The 15,868-nt window shown below is 45.0% G+C and overlaps 1 long non-coding RNA gene across 2 annotated transcripts in view; it reads right to left on the bottom strand.

Moving 5' to 3' along the window:
* LOC135274314 (uncharacterized) overlaps positions 1 to 10,245 on the bottom strand; it is a 29,920-nt gene extending 19,675 nt beyond the window's left edge. The window contains exons 1-2 of one of the 2 annotated variants that reach the window (XR_010342165.1): positions 10,141 to 10,245; positions 612 to 782 (exon numbers count right to left, since the gene is read on the bottom strand). This is a non-coding gene — a long non-coding RNA (uncharacterized LOC135274314). Of the gene's footprint in view, positions 1 to 611; positions 1,200 to 10,140 lie in introns of those variants that run through there. The other variant, XR_010342164.1, reaches the window with a different exon arrangement.
* Positions 10,246 to 15,868: the final 5,623 nt, after the last annotated feature.

Raw genomic sequence — 15,868 nt, 5'->3', positions numbered from 1 at the left:
GCCCAGATCCCCAGCTACGCGGCCCTCAAACAAAAGTAAGAACTGCTCCTGCAGTTCCTGTACTCTGGCAGGTATTGGAAAGGGTCGAAGACATCATATCCCCTCCCCAGATTCTCAAGCTAAATCCGCACTTTGTTCAGCTCACAGTCTTTGCATATTTATATATGAATATTTGGTATATGTTATTTTGTGTGGAGAGGTATAAACAATATATTTAAACTTAACATTTCTAGTTATCATGTGGCGTAGTGTTAAATACATCCATACTGTTTCAGCTACTTTAATGCCGTGAGACAAATGAGCTATTAAAACACGAGTGAAAGTGTCTGTGACCCCGCAGCACCTGTGGGTCCCCAGTCACCGCCCCGCTTCGCCCGTCCTGATGGCACTGCTCAGTGTCACTCCTTTCTCAGCACCGCGATCTCTCCCCAGAAACGAGCCCGGATCTGTAAGACGAGCTGCACTCAGCTGTCATGACACGCAGCCAACGTCGGGCAGAAGGGACACCATTTTACAATAGGCTGCGTAGACCGTGACAGGGAAGTAAGGCCCATGGCAGGGCTCCCTCCTCAGCACTTGTGGCTGCTGACAGGAAGCATTTTCCTCCTTACCTCGCCTGGTGACTGACTGTCCTGAACCACGGCCTCTCCCGGGTGGCGGGTCCTGAGGAGAAGGAGGCTCCTTCCTCAGGGTCGAAGCCCCAGGGCACGAGTGAGGAATCCACTGCGGTTCCCGCGGGCGCTCCTGGTTCGGCAGGAGCTCGGCGCCCCCTGGTGGAAGCCCTGGGGAATTTCGGAAAATCAGGGTTTAGATTATCTCAGGCTGTGATTTTCGAAATTTCAACTGAAATCGAGCCCACCATCCCGTGCCTTGACGGAACAGATGGAGGGGTTTTTTTGTTTTTTGTTTTTGTTTTTAAACAGAGTCTTGCTCTGGTGCCCAGGCTGAGTGCAGTGGCATGATCTCAGCTCACTGCAACCTCCACCTCCCAGGTTTAAGTGATCCTTCTGCCTCAGCCCCCTAAGTAGCTGGGATTACAGGCACATGCAACCATTTCCTGCTAATTTTTGTATTTTTAGTAGAGATGGGGTTTCGCCATGTTGGCCAGGCTGGTCTCAAAACTCCTGATCTTAGGTGATCCACCCACCTTGGCCTCCCAAAGTGCTGGGATTACAGGTGTGAACCACCATGCCTGGCCAGAACAGAGATTTTTTTTTTTTTTTTTTTTTTGAGACGGAGTTTCGCTCTTGTTACCCAGGCTGGAGTGCAATGGCGCGATCTCGGCTCACCGCAACCTCCGCCTCCTGGGTTCAGGCAATTCTCCTGCCTCAGCCTCCCGAGTAGCTGGGATTACAGGCACGCGCCACTATGCCCAGCTAATTTTTTGTATTTTGAGTAGAGACGGGGTTTCACCATGTTGACCAGGATGGTCTCGATCTCTTGACCTCGTGATCCACCTGCCTCGGCCTCCCAAAGTGCTGGGATTACAGGCTTGAGCCACCGTGCCCGGCCAGAACAGAGATTTTAAAAACTAAAAAAGATGTCCAGTAGGCGAAAGTCAGTTTCATTCCTTCATATCAGCAATAACGAATGGAAATAATTGGAACTGGAAATATTAAAATGCCATTTACGATAGCACCCCTAAAGTTGAACCCCTTAAGTATGAATGTAACAAAATGTACGCAAATATGCATTCAGAAAACCATGAATCACAGTTGAGAGAAACCAAAAGAAATATAAATAAGTGAAGAGATGTTCCTTAACCCCTACCCTAACCCCCAACCCTAACCCTAACCCCCAACCCTAACCCCTAACCCCAACCCTAACCCTAACCCTACTCTGATTACCCTTATCTCTAAAGCTAACCTTGTGGTAACCCTCAACCATAATTTCTAACTTTACTTTTACCCACTCTAATTCTAACCTTAATCTAAACCTACTCAAACCTTTACTGTAACCCTAATCCTAAACCTCACCGCCCTTTCACCCTAACTCTTCCCTGTAATCCTGACCTCTCAGTCTAACCCTGGTTACTCACCTGATCTCTCTCTCCAATGTCTTACTATGCAGCTCCCAACCACCGACCTGAATCTCCTACTTGAAGCCCTTATGCCATCATCTTCAACTGGTAAACTCTGAACCCTTCAACTCGTATCTCTTGATTTTAAAATATCCTGACACACTAACTCTGTAAATACCAACTGCAGTCTATACACAGTCTCATCCTGATCTATCCTACTCAGTGCCATGCCACTTCAAGGACTGATCTATAACCTCAGAAATATAGACTTAATAATCTTTAACAAAACAATAGCATATTAAAAGCCACAGCATTTTGAAGGCATCAGACACCACGAACATGATTTTTTATCCCAGTAAATCCACGGTGGTCCCACACACTAATGCCCTTCATGTAACACACAGTATTGTCAGAATGAATGGAAAACACCCCAGAATTTTCTCAGCTGTTGCAGAAAGGGCTTTCAGTAAAGCTGGAATTACAGCCATATGCCACCATGCCCAGCTAAATTTGTATTTTTAGTAGAGACAGGTTTTCACCATGGTGGCCAGGCTAGTCTCCAACTCCTGACCTCAGGTGATCTGTCTGCCTCGGCCTCTAAAGGTGCTGGGATTACAGGTGTGAGCCACCGTTCCTGGCCAAAAAATCCATTTTATACATATACACTAGCAATGAATAATCTGAAAACAAAATTATAAAAATTTCACTTTAAATAATACCAATGGCAATAATATGCTTAGGAATAAATGTAATCAAAGGGTAAGACTTAAAAGGGGGAAATTATAAGACACTGCTTAAGGAAATTAAACAAAGCCCAAATAAATGTAAGAACATGTCATGTTCATGGATTTGAAGACCATATTCGTTAAGTTTGCCAAATTACACAAAGCAATTTACAGATTCAATGTTATTCCTACGAAAATCCCAAAGGCCTTGGGACAGAAATGGAAAAGCTGATCCTAATGTTTATATGGAATTTCAAGGAATCCTGAAAAGCCAAACCAATCCTGAAAAATAACTCCAAATCTGGAGGTTAGCCAGGCGCGGTGGTGGGCACCTGTAACCCCAGGTACTTGGGAGGCTGAGGCAAAAGAATTGCCTGAACACAGGAGGCAGAGGTTGCAGTGAGCCGAGATGACGCCATTGCACTCTAGCCTCAATGACAGAGAGAGACGCTGTCTTAAAAAAAAAAACACACACACCGAAAATATACAGATAGCAAATAATTACACAAAAGGATGTTCAACATCATGTCTCATTAGGAGACTGCAAATTAAAGTAATGCTGAGATGCCACTGCACACCCAGTAGAACTGTGAGACTCTGAGAAAAGCTCAACAATAACGAGTGGAGGTTGAAGAACAACAGTTGCTTCATTCACCGTTAGCAGAATGCAGTAATTGTACAGCCACTCTGGGAGACAGTTTGGCAGTTTTTCCCAAAGATAAACAAGTCTTACCTACAATCCAACAAATGCATCCCTAAAATGTATATATTTAGACAGATGCTTTGAAAAATTACTTTCAAACAAAAACTAGCATAATCAACTTGAAGTACAACAATGCAATGGAATACCATTCAGCGACAAAAAGGAACGAACTTTCAACCCCTGAAAATAAATGAATGAATCTTGCTAAGTGAAGGGTGGCAGCATGAAGACGCTGTACATTATATGACTCCATTCATGAGACAGTCTGGAAAAGGCACAACGACAGAGATGACGATCAGATGAGTGACTGGGGTGGGGATTTGAAGTATTCTGGTACTTTAGTGGTAGATATCCGACACTATGTATATATTTAAACCCACAGGATGTTAAAGCACAAAGAACAAATCACAATCTACACAAATTCAATTATTTAGGTTACGGACGTATCTAAGGACAAAATACAGACGGCAACTAAGAATCTAATTGGATTACCAATGTATGTTGCAAATGGTGGGCCAAAGGTACTGACCTAAGTCATTTTGGAAATGAGTAGAATCCACAGACTAAAAGCAAAATGTACTATACACCAACAGTGGACTCTATTTTATAGAGTTATGTCCCATAGGGATAATAGTTAATTTTGAAACCACTGTATCTGTAAAAAGAAAAATAACCATGATTTTCCTCTATACTCTCAACACTTCACTTCTGACAGCAAATTGGGGTGGGTGATGTTTCCCACATCAACCAATTTTCCAACTCTCTGGACAACAATTGGGTGTCCTATAATTCAATTATGACAATTACTGAAGTTTGTACAGACCCTACAGGTTAAGGGCTTAGTAACACCGGATGGTCCCCAACCTCAGATGCCAATCAAAAGTAGGGAATCCCCAGTTTACCCTAACTTCTATGATTTGGCTAGAAACTATGCACTCCTACACCCCCTCCTCAGGTTTGATAATTTGCTATAATGGTTTATGGAACTCAGGGAAACACTCACTTATGTTTACTAGTTACTATGGTCTCGATGTGTGTATACCCTCCAAATTCCTATGTTGAAACATAATCCCCAAAGGGATGGTAATCAGAGGTAACTGAGGGGTGACTGCATCATGAGGGTGCTGCCCTCATGAATGAAACCAGTGCCCTTATAAAATAATCTAGGAGCCTTTCCCCCCAATCCTGCCATGTCAGGACATGGATAGAAGGCACTATCTATGAAAGATGAGCCCTCACTAGACATCAAATCTGTCAGAGTTCATCTGGGACTTTCCAGATTCCATATTTTAGGAATTTTTATGAAAGCTTCATCATGTAGACATGATCAACTATTAACTCAATCTCCAGTCCCTTCGCACCCTCAAAGGATTGTATGTGAAGCTAAAAGTTACAAGCTTCTTATCATGGCTTGGTCTTTCTGGTGACCATCCCCAATCCTGAAACCATCCAGGGACCCACAGATGGCCCTTACAGAAGACATTCCTATCCCTCAGGAGATTCCAAGGAATTTAAGAACTCCACGTCAGGAACCAGGGCCAAAGACCAAATGCTAGAACACGAGATGTTCCTAGCACCCCTATGGTTCAGGAGATTGTAAAAGTTTTAGGAGCTCTGTATTATGAACGGGAGAGAGAGACCAAATATATTTCTCACTAAATCCCAACCTGGAATCTGGATTAAGAATGAATTCCTTGTTCCCAATGGAACAAGAGATGAAATAAATGGCAGATAATGACAGCCAGGTTCCTCACTGTTAGAGTGAGAAGTTACAGATAAGAAACGTGGGAAGCCTGGAATGATCTCTGTGATAATGGATCAGAATATATACATAAAACATAGGTATAAACTCACATTTAACTTAATATGTATACACAGATGGTTCCATGTAGAAACCTGTATAATTAAGTGGGTACATATAAGTTAGAATACACACATATATTTGTTTGCACTGTCAGGTGTGAGGGTCATGATGCAATAACCACATTTAGTGGCCAGATGTAAGTTTTTAATACCATTCTCGGACAAAGGAAATCAGGGGTCTTTGAAAAACGTTGAAACTAGGAGTGGGACAGAAAATATATGAGCCAGGATACTTTTGAAGTAACAGAAAGAAATTGTAAATAAATAAATAAATACATGCAATTATGTCAGAGGAGCCAGTGGAAAGAGCTCCCAACGGTCACAGGGTATAAACAAAGAGCAACAAAATACTGCAGAACTGGATAACAACCAAAACATTAAAGTAACTGAGCGCCCATACTGGTATCTATTTATGATTAAATTGATACATACATGGCCTGAATAGAAATCTCTTACACAGAAGAATTCCAAATACCTGATATAGACACTCAGCCATCAAGGAGGTGGGGCTGACTCACCACTCCTCAAGTGTGGGCTCTGCACGGTGACCTCCTCCAAAAGCATACATAAAATGTAGACATGGGAAAAACGTAACTTCACAGTGAGAAACCTGAAAACACTACCTCAGCCAGGTGATCAAAGTTAACATTAATGGTGATAACACATCTTGAGGCATGAAGTGACTAGAATAGTACCTGCAAACCAAAAATAAAATTCAAAGGCCCTTCCCCCAACCATCCGTATAGACTCCCTCCTCTCCACCAGGGGACACCCAAGTTAACCTGGAAGACTGGTTCAGGCCTTGATGGGAAAGGGGTGGTCAGACATGCCTCATTATTCCCTCCTCCCTTTTGGAATTCAAGAAAAGCCAATCGACATTTAGTTTCTCATAAGACCTTAAATCTGATAAGAAACATTTACAATCTAACTTTAAATCTGCTAAGAAATATTTAAAATCTATTCTCTCTGAAGCCTGCTCCCTGGAGGCTTCATCTGCATAAAGCTTCGGTGTCCATAACCCCTTATCATTATCCAGACACTCCTTTCTATTGATAGTAATTCTGTCAACCAACTGCCAATAAGAAGATGTTTAAATCTACCTATAACCTGGAAGCCTCACCCCACCCTAACCCACGGGGTTGTCCCACCTTTCTGGACCGAACCAGTATATATCTTAAATACATCTGATTAATGTTTCCTACCTCCCTAAAATGTATAGAACCAAGCCGCACCCCAACCACCTCGAACACATGTTCTCAGGGTCTCCTGAGGGCTGTGTCACAGACCATGGTCACTCATATTTGGCTCAGAATACATCTCTTCAAATATTTTATAGACTTTGACTCTTTCCTGTGGACACACTACATATCTGATCTGCTTCCCCCAAACCCATAACCCCAGTCTAATTATGAGAGAAACACCAAGTAAGCCACAGTGGAGGACATTCTACACAATACCTGACCAATCCTCCTAACACTGTTCCAGGTCCTCAGAAGGAAAGTCTGAGAGACCGTCACAGCCAAGAAGAGCCTGACATGGTGACTAAATGTCCTGTGGGATCCCAGACAGGATCCTGGGACAGAAAAAGGCAGAACTAAGGGAAACCAAATAAAATATGAGCCTACATAGTAATATCCGGTCATCAACTGTGACAAATGATGTAAGATGTTGGCCAGGCATGGTGGGTCATGCCTGTAATCCCAGCATTTTGGGAGGCTGAGATGGGAGGATCACCTGAGGTCAGGGGTTCCAGACCAACCTGGCCAACATGGTGAAACCCCATCTCTATTAAAAATACAAAAATTAGCTGGGTGTGATGGCAGCTGCCTGTAATCCCAGCTACTCAGGAGGCTGAGGCAGGAGAGTCACTTGAACCCAGGAGGCAGAGGTTGCAGTGAACTGAGGTTAACACCACTGCACTCCAGCCTGGGTGAACGAGACTCCATCTAACAAAAAAAAAAAGTCAATAACATATATGATACATGTTGATATGTTAATAAGAGGAGAAACTCGGTTGGGTCTACGTGGAAAATCTGCATTTTCTTCCCAATTTCTGTGTGAATCTAAAACTAATTTAAAATAAAACCTTTATTAAAAAATAGTAATTTTTTAAAAATGTCTGCTTAATTACTTGTACCAATAAGTAGTAATTGACACTAACTATTCCTACTTTTTAAAATAAGAGCATTCATGATGCTGCAAAGTAAATTATGCAAGCTAATATATAATTTCAAGGAAATGCCTCTTTTATATATTTTATGTTAAAATAACACATACATGTAAACATAATTATATCTTTTTTTCTTGTGGTATGGTTCACTCTCTAGGAAAGCTGGTTACCGTAGAACCAGGGGAAAAAATTCACATTTTGGAGACTATTTCAATTTACAGCTGTTTTCAAAAGTATGACTGTGTAAAAAAAATGAAGTTCAAATAGCAAATTGACCGTGACTGGATCACTTATTCTAATGACTGCTTGTCTTTATTTTGTTTCCCAGCATCCCTTTTAACTACAATAAAATGGAAGCAAATACTTGCCACTGGAAAAAAAAGTCAAAGACTGTAAGAATGTAAACAGAATTTGTGACCACATCCTTCAATGTTTCATCATGATGATTTCTAATACAGAAGAGTTTAAAGGGATAATCAAAGTTATTCCCCCAAAGATGCTTTGCAGAAATTGATGAAACTAGAGAAACAAAAGTGGCAGGACATTCAATGTGACTTTAGGTGTCACTGTGTCTTGTGGGAAAAAATAATTGACTTTTTAGGGGATCACAAAGAATTCCTGGAAGCCCAGACTCTGGAATGTCTCTAAATTTAGATGTTAATATAGCTAATAATGAATATAATGATAAAAAGGGATCTGTGCTTTATTTGTGTAATAAAATACCAAAGCAGTATTTACTACTCCGAGGAAAAGAAGTTATGCCTGAAATACAGTTGACAGTATCAGAATCAAAATATGCTTCCTGGCCAGGCATGGTGGCTCCTGCCTGTAATCCCAGCACTTTGGGAGATCGAGGCAGGTGGATCACCTGAGGTCAGGAGTTCAAGACCAGCCTGACAAACATGGAGAAAACCTCTCTCTACTAAAAATACAAAAATTAGCCAGGCGTGGTGGTGCATGCCTGTAATCGCAGCTACTCGGGAGTCTGAGGCAAGAGAATCGCTTGAACCTGGGAGGCAGAGGTTGTGGTGGGTCCAGATGGCACCATTCCTCTACCCTATTGTATATGTAAAAATGCAGATTCACTAAGCCAGACTAAATTGCATATTCAGTGGAAGGCTGATCAAGGATTCAAAAGAATGCAACCTTTTGTCTCTTGTCTACTTCCGACCTGGAAGCATCCACACTTCCTGCTTCTTGTTGTTCCACCTTACTGGACCAAACAACTGTACATCTTACACATACTGATTGATGTCTCATGTGTCCCTAAAATGTATAAAAGCTCTACCCTGACCACCTTGGGCCCAGGTTGTCAGGACCTCCTAAGCCTGTGTCATGGGCACCATCATTAACTTTGGCAAAATAAGCCTTCCAAATTGACTGAAACCTGTCTCAGATATTTTGGGATCACAATCCACAATCACCATGGTGTGACAGTTAACTACAGCATTCAGTAGAGACGTACTATACAGGTTTGTAGCCTGGGAGCAATAGGCTACATCATATAACTTATATGTGGAGTGGGCTACACCACCTAGGTTTTATAAGGACACTCTATGGTGTTTGCAGAGAGATGAAATCAATAAGGACAAATTTATCACAAAACATCCACCTCATTAGGAGATGCCTGAGTGTATTTTAAGTGGTTGAAGCCTAGGAGAAAAAAAAAGAAAGAAACAACACCTGTTACGGTTTAATAACAAGGCTTAACAGAGTTAACATATTTCATCTAATCTAAGATGCCAATGATTAAAAGACGTTATTTTATGCACCACCACACATAGGCTGCCAATTAAACCAACTTTCTGAATAACAACAACAATGTGAATTTACTTCCAGTAATGCCAGGAAAGTAAAATGAAAGTGAATTATGGTTTTGACGTGGTAAAGCAAAAAAGGAGGAGGCCGTTAGCCCGAGGCCTTCCCTAAGCAAATGGAGACCGAACTTGGAGGCATTTAGACTTAAAAAAATTAACAAACCAACCACAGTCAATGACAAAATGCGCAGCCGCCAGGTGACTGTATGACCAGGGACGCTGAGGGAACCATCCCCACAAAAGGCGGTCGCCCAGCTGGAGCCAATGGGAAACCTCACTCAGCCGCCACCACCAAGAGCTCGAAGCCCCGAGCCCTGTTTTCTGTTCTGGTGCTTCAGGCGTGATTCACGGATCATTCCTTTCCTCAAACTTTAAATTTATTTTGCCTAAATTTCTTCTAACCCCTAAACCCTAACCCCGACCTGTAACCCCTAACTCTACCCCTACCCCTCACCCTAAACCCCAGCCCTAACCATAGGTCAGTTTCCATGTTTGCACTGATACGTCAGTGCTGATTATTAACGCCGCTGTACTGGGAAGGCCGCGCAGGGAGCGCGGATTTCATAGTAACATTCTGGTACCGAGGCCTTGTATTAGCATCCCATGAGTACTGTGGGTGTTGTCGTCATATGTCGGATGTCCTATCTGCCCTAGGAACGCTCTATTTGTGCTCCGAGGCTGCGGTGTGGACCTCACACTGCAGCCCCCTGGCCTTGGCTGGGAAGAACCCGGGTGCGCAGAATTCAGAGGGGCTTTCGGTGTCCAGCTTTCCACACCGAGACCTTCTTACTAGTCTCTGACCCTCAGCAGCCAGGGCTGCAAACAAGAAGGATTTTACTCACAGTGGACGCGGCGTCCCCAAGGTCTGTGCTAAGAACACGGCTCTGCCTTTGCAGTGCCCTCGGGTCTGCGCTGAGGAGAACGCAGCTCCGCGCTCGCGATGCCCCCGCACTGCCCCGCTGTCTGTACTGAGGAGGATGCAGGTCCACCCAGCCCCCAAGGTCTGTACTGAGGCGAACACAACTCTGCAGACCGCCGTGACGCCACGCACGCCGGCGCCGTGACGCCACGCACGCCGGCGCCGTGACGCCACGCACGCCGGCGCCGTGACGCCACGCACGCCGGCGCCGTGACGCCACGCACGCCGGCGCCGTGACGCCACGCACGCCGGCGCCGTGACGCCACGCACGCCGGCGCCGTGACGCCACGCACGCCGGCGCCGTGACGCCACGCACGCCGGCGCCGTGACGCCACGCACGCCGGCGCCGTGACGCCACGCACGCCGGCGCCGTGCTTGGGCGCCCCCTGCTGGCTGCCAGGCATTGCAGGTCCCTCCTGCTGACGGTGCTGTGCCCACGGGGGTTAGGGTTGCGGTTAGCGTAGGGTTAGGATCAGAGGGTTAGAGTTAGTGGTTAGGGTTAGGGGTTAAAGGTTAGGGTTGGGGTTGGGGTTAAGGGTTAGGGTCACAGGTGTGAGCCATGTGCCCGGCCGGGAAATGGCTTTTGAACAGAAGGTACAGCCTTCCTGGTCCGTGTTTCCCTGTGCATAACACAAGGGTAATTGTGCAGCACTGTGCTGATATGGAAATAACAGATTTGAGAGCCTAAACTGGGCAGTCTGTGTACTCTAGTGACATGAGCTGTTTTGTTATGACGGGTTGTTGTGCTTATTCCCAGGTTCCAGACTTGACCTAGAAACTGTGGCTGTGTTGTGAAAGGAGAAAGGGAAGCCATAGGTGGCTTCCAGGTCGTCAGCCTTAAGGTGATAACGTTTGGGACAATGGCTCGTGTCTGTAATCACAGCATTTTGGGAGGCTGAGGCAGGCGGATCACCTGAGGTCAGGAGTTCGAGACCAGCCTGATCCCGAAAATTTAGGAGCTCATAAAAGCCTACAACTTGAACCTCCTTGCAGAGAGACCTGTTAAAACATGAAGGCTTTTCAGGACGGAGATGAAATGGGTGTCTCAGGCAAAATTGTCCTGGCAACCAGATATTCGGGGAGGAAACAGGTTCTGGGACCGCCCTCTGTGGGACTTTCCACAGTGGCTCTGGCTGGGAAGAGGGCAGGGGAGGCAGGAGGCTGAGTGTGGCTCCTGGCAGACTCTGAACTGCAGGATGCACAGACTGAACCAAGGGGCATAGACTAAAGAAACTATGCAGGACCCGACCAATCAGTTAACACACCAGCCCAATGATGACAGAGCTGGTCTATCACTCACCACTCATTTCTTTCTTTTTTGTTTTCCATTTTTGTTTGTTTGTTTTGCTTGGGGTTTTGTTTTTGTTTATTGGGACAGGATCTCACTTTGTTGCCCAGGCTGGAGAGCAGCCTCAGCCCCCTGGGCTCAAGCAATCCTGTTGCCTCAGCCTCTGAGTAACTCGAACTGCATAATTAAGTTTTGGATGTTTTCGTATATACAGGGTCTCACTATGTTTCCCAGTCTGATCTCAAACTCCTGGGTGGAAGGAATCCTCCTGCCTTGGCTTCTTAAAGCACCAGGATTATAGGTGCAGCCACCACACTTGGCCTCTGAACCCATTTCTTTCACAGTCCTCTGACCATGTGAGGTGGTCAAGGATCACAGGCCCAGGCCTTCTGGTTCTGGTTAGCACAGCAGGATACTGCCGGGCTGGCTCACTGTCCATGGCAGGAGGATGCAGTATGCAAGGTGCAGAGTGGTGGCCTGCTGGTGGGACGTGGAGGGCCCATGGGAAGGGACCCGTCTGTGTAGGCTAGTTGGCTGCACTCCAGGGGTGTGGAAAGACCACTGTGGTGGGAGAAAACTGCAGATGTGTGAGCTGGGAGGTCAGCTGCAGCCAGGAGCACCTGGGCCCATGTTCCTCCCCAGGCAAGCAGCCTCACCAAGGCCTGCCAGGTCTCTTGAGGTGCCCTCCACACTGAATGCAGGCAGTCTCCTCTGCTCTCCTAAGTGAAGTGTGGTCAGGTCAGGATAGGACACAGATGGAAGAGCGCTTGGAAATATGGGCCCTATAGGTTTCTTCCTGTCCTTGACAGCCAGAGTGCTCTCTCTCTTCTTGCAGTAGAACTCAGCATGGAGCTCTCCAGACACACGGAGCTCTCCAAGGACCTGCAGGGCTGCCCCTCCACCCCAGCCCTGCAGGTCCTTCCCCCTCCCCAGATGGAGCTGGGGGCCAAGCCCTGGACCTGTGCAGCTGCACTTCCTTGGGACAATGAGCTGCTTCCAGAAAAAGTCCTCAGGTCCACACTGAAAGGGGAAAATGGAATGAAGAGACACCACAGGGGCCAACCACATTCCCAGAAGGGTTCAAGCATAACAGCAGCAGAAAGGACACAGGAGACTTTGATGCCATGTCCTGGAGACCCTCCAGTGACTGCCAGGCCCTGGGCCGAGCCCTCCTTTTCTGCCCCAGCTCAAGGACAATTACTGTGCCAGCAGAAAGTCGGCCTCTTGGTCACAGCTTCCCCATGAGGAAAACTTTCTTCTCTGTCACACCGAGGGAGCTCGGCCTCGGGTCTGGAGTGGTGCTTTCTGAGGAAAGCACACAGTGCAGGGTGGAGACCGTGGTGAACTGGAGGTTTTGGTCTGGGTTCCTGTGAGTGGGACAAGAGAGCAGCCTGTGGCCACACTGCCCCGAGGGAGCCTGTCCTCATAGGCTGCCTTCTAAAAACAGACTGGGGAGTCCAGGAATGGCAGTTGGTGATTCCCAGGATGTAGGGGTCCTCTTGTATCTGTGTTGGACACCAGGGCCATGTCCTTCAGCAAGATTGGCCAAGGCTCAGTCCCCTTTGTTACACTTATCCCCATATTATCATGAAACACTGAGGTTCCCTGTCACACTCATCTCCACTATTACCATGAAACAGTGAGGTCCCCTTTGTCACAGTCATCCCCGCTATTACCCCAGGCTGGTCTTTAGGGCTTGTTTAGCAGTCACTGTCTGCATCACCCTGCAGTCCTCTGTCTGGGCTGGGAGTCAGGCCCTGAGGGCCGCCAGGTGCAGGCGGAGAGCCAGCACGGGGGAGGGGAGTTAGCCCCATAGGAGTCACTTTGTGCTGACATGGACCCTTTTGTATTAATAGCTTTAGCGTGGTGGCCTTTTCAAATTCCAGTTGTAGTAGTAATATACTGGGCATGTGAGCAGCCCGTGGGCTTTTGCAGAGCTGGAATCACAGAAGTACTGAGACGCGAATCTCATTTTCATGAGCTGGCGCTGGTGGTGGTGACTCTGTGTTAGGTCGTGCAGTTTCACTGTCAGGCCAGTAGGTGGTGCTTGCAGGTAAGAGCCGCCCACGGTGGCAGAGGAAGGGTTTGTGCTTCACCAGCTGAAGTGGGAAATTGGTCCTTTTCCAGATCTAGGAGGAAAGACTTTTATTTATTTATCATTCTATATGATACTACATGAAAGTCTCTCGAATATAACCTTTATTATGTCGAGATATGTTCTTTCTGTAACCTTTTTTTAGGATTTTCTTTTTCATGAAGGGATGTTTAGTTTCATCAAATGCTTTTTCAGCATCAATTGAAAAAATATATGTGGATTAAAGATCTAAATGTAAAACCTAAAACTATAAAAACTCTGGATAATAACCTAGGAAATACAATTTAGGACACAGGAACCGGCAAAGACTTTATGACAAAAATGCTAGAAGCAATTTAACCAAAATCAAAGATTGACAAATGGGATCTAAGTAAACTAAAGAGCTTCTGCATAGCAAAAGATACTATGAACAGAGTAAACAGGCAACCTATAGAATGGGAAATAAAATATTTGAAACCTGTACATCTGACAAAGGTCTAACATTTAAAACATAGATGGAACTTAAACAAACATACAATAAGAAAAGTGGCCATAAAGCATAAAAAGACACTTTAAAAAAAGACCTACATGTGGCTGACAAGCATAAGAAAAAATGCTGAATATCACTATCGTTAGAGAAACACATATCAAAACCATAGTGAGGTACCGTCTCACATCAGTCAGAATGACTAAGAAAATAAATAACAGATACTGCTAAGGTTGCAGGAGAAGGAGGGAACATTTACACACTTCTGGTGGGAATATAAATTAGTTCAACCATTGTGGAAAGCAGTGTGGTGATCTCTCAAATAACCTAAAACAGAAGTTTCTTTTGACCCAACAAATCCACAGCTGGACACATGCCTAAAGGAATATAAACATGTAGGTTCATTGCAGCACTATTCACAATATCATAGACATGGAATTCACCTAAATGCTCATCACTGGCAGAATAGACAGAGAAAAAACTGGTGCATATAACCATGGACTACTATGCAGCTAAGAAAAGAATGAAGTCATGCCCCTTGAAGGAACATGATGGAACTGGAGGTCATTACTCCTAGCAAATGAATGTAGGAACAGAAAAAAGATAATATATGTTCTCACTTATTTGTAGGAGATAAATAATGAAAAATATTCTCTTAGGGCTTGAGTCTTTCTTATTCAAAAAAATCATTCAAAATAAGTGTACACAAGTTGCTGATATGCATTTAAATATCCTATTTTGTCTGGACCATTTGTATCACTTAATAAAGCAATGAAAACTATATTTAAAAGTGGGATTCTAGGATAATAATTAAATAGTGAGAATATGAAGGAAATGGATGGTTTTATTAATTCAATAGTTACATAACTGTGGGAGACACTACATTCCAGTGGATAAGATATTCAGATTTCAGAGCCAGGTAATGTTTCCTACATTGTGTGTGTGACTTGGCAGTGGTGGATTCCAGAGTGTGGCAGGTGCACAGACCAAGAGGATCAGAAATCAATATGGAAAGATGACCATCTATGGGTAGGAATGAAAAGTATGTAAATACCTCAGATAATTCTATTTAATGGAGTTGAAATAAAACCCAAACTTATTCAAAATGCAAATTACTTGGTAATTATTTTGGGACCTATGAAGTCATCAGAAAACTCAAAAACCTATTCCTATTCAAATCCTGATTTATTCTGTCAGTGGGAGGGAAAACTCAGAACCCATCACACATTACAGGGCAAACCTGTAAACCAGAGTCTTTCCGTTGAAGGGCCTGGGAGCTCAGGACTCTCAGGCAGGTGCTGAGGACCCTGTCTTGGGAGTGCCCAGCAGATCTCAGAACTGTCCGCGGGCCGTGCTGGACACTCATGTGGATAACTATTAGCCACTTTTTAGTGTTACCAGTGAGCTCTGACTGCTCCTAATGGGACCAGGATGGAGTCAAGTTTCGTGCTCAATGTCAGAGACAGTGATGGTCCCAGATACAATCCAGGTAATCTCTATGCCAATAAAATGCGGGTTCACAGTGAGGAGCACATCCTGGGGTGGGACTTGCTCTTCAGTGGGAAGAGTGCTGTCCACAGAAAGCTTAGACATGGGGCAGGGGATGCATTTCCTCTGGCAGGATTAGAGCTTGGTGTCTCAGCATCCCACTCTTGTATGGCTGAGGTGGCATCTGTGTTTCCTTTCTCATCCTAGATCAGGCTTTAAGCTGTGAAATACCGTGCCTCATGAATATGCAAATGACCTGAGGTCTTCTGAGATAAATATAGATATGTTGGTTCCCTGCAAGCCTCACCCAACAA

This window comes from Aotus nancymaae, unplaced genomic scaffold (genome assembly GCF_030222135.1).
Source record: "Aotus nancymaae isolate 86718 unplaced genomic scaffold, 86718_ANA_hifiasm-v0.15.2.pri h1tg000011l, whole genome shotgun sequence".
NCBI lineage: Eukaryota > Metazoa > Chordata > Mammalia > Primates > Aotidae > Aotus > Aotus nancymaae.
This window is presented reverse-complemented; position numbering and strand designations above follow the sequence as displayed.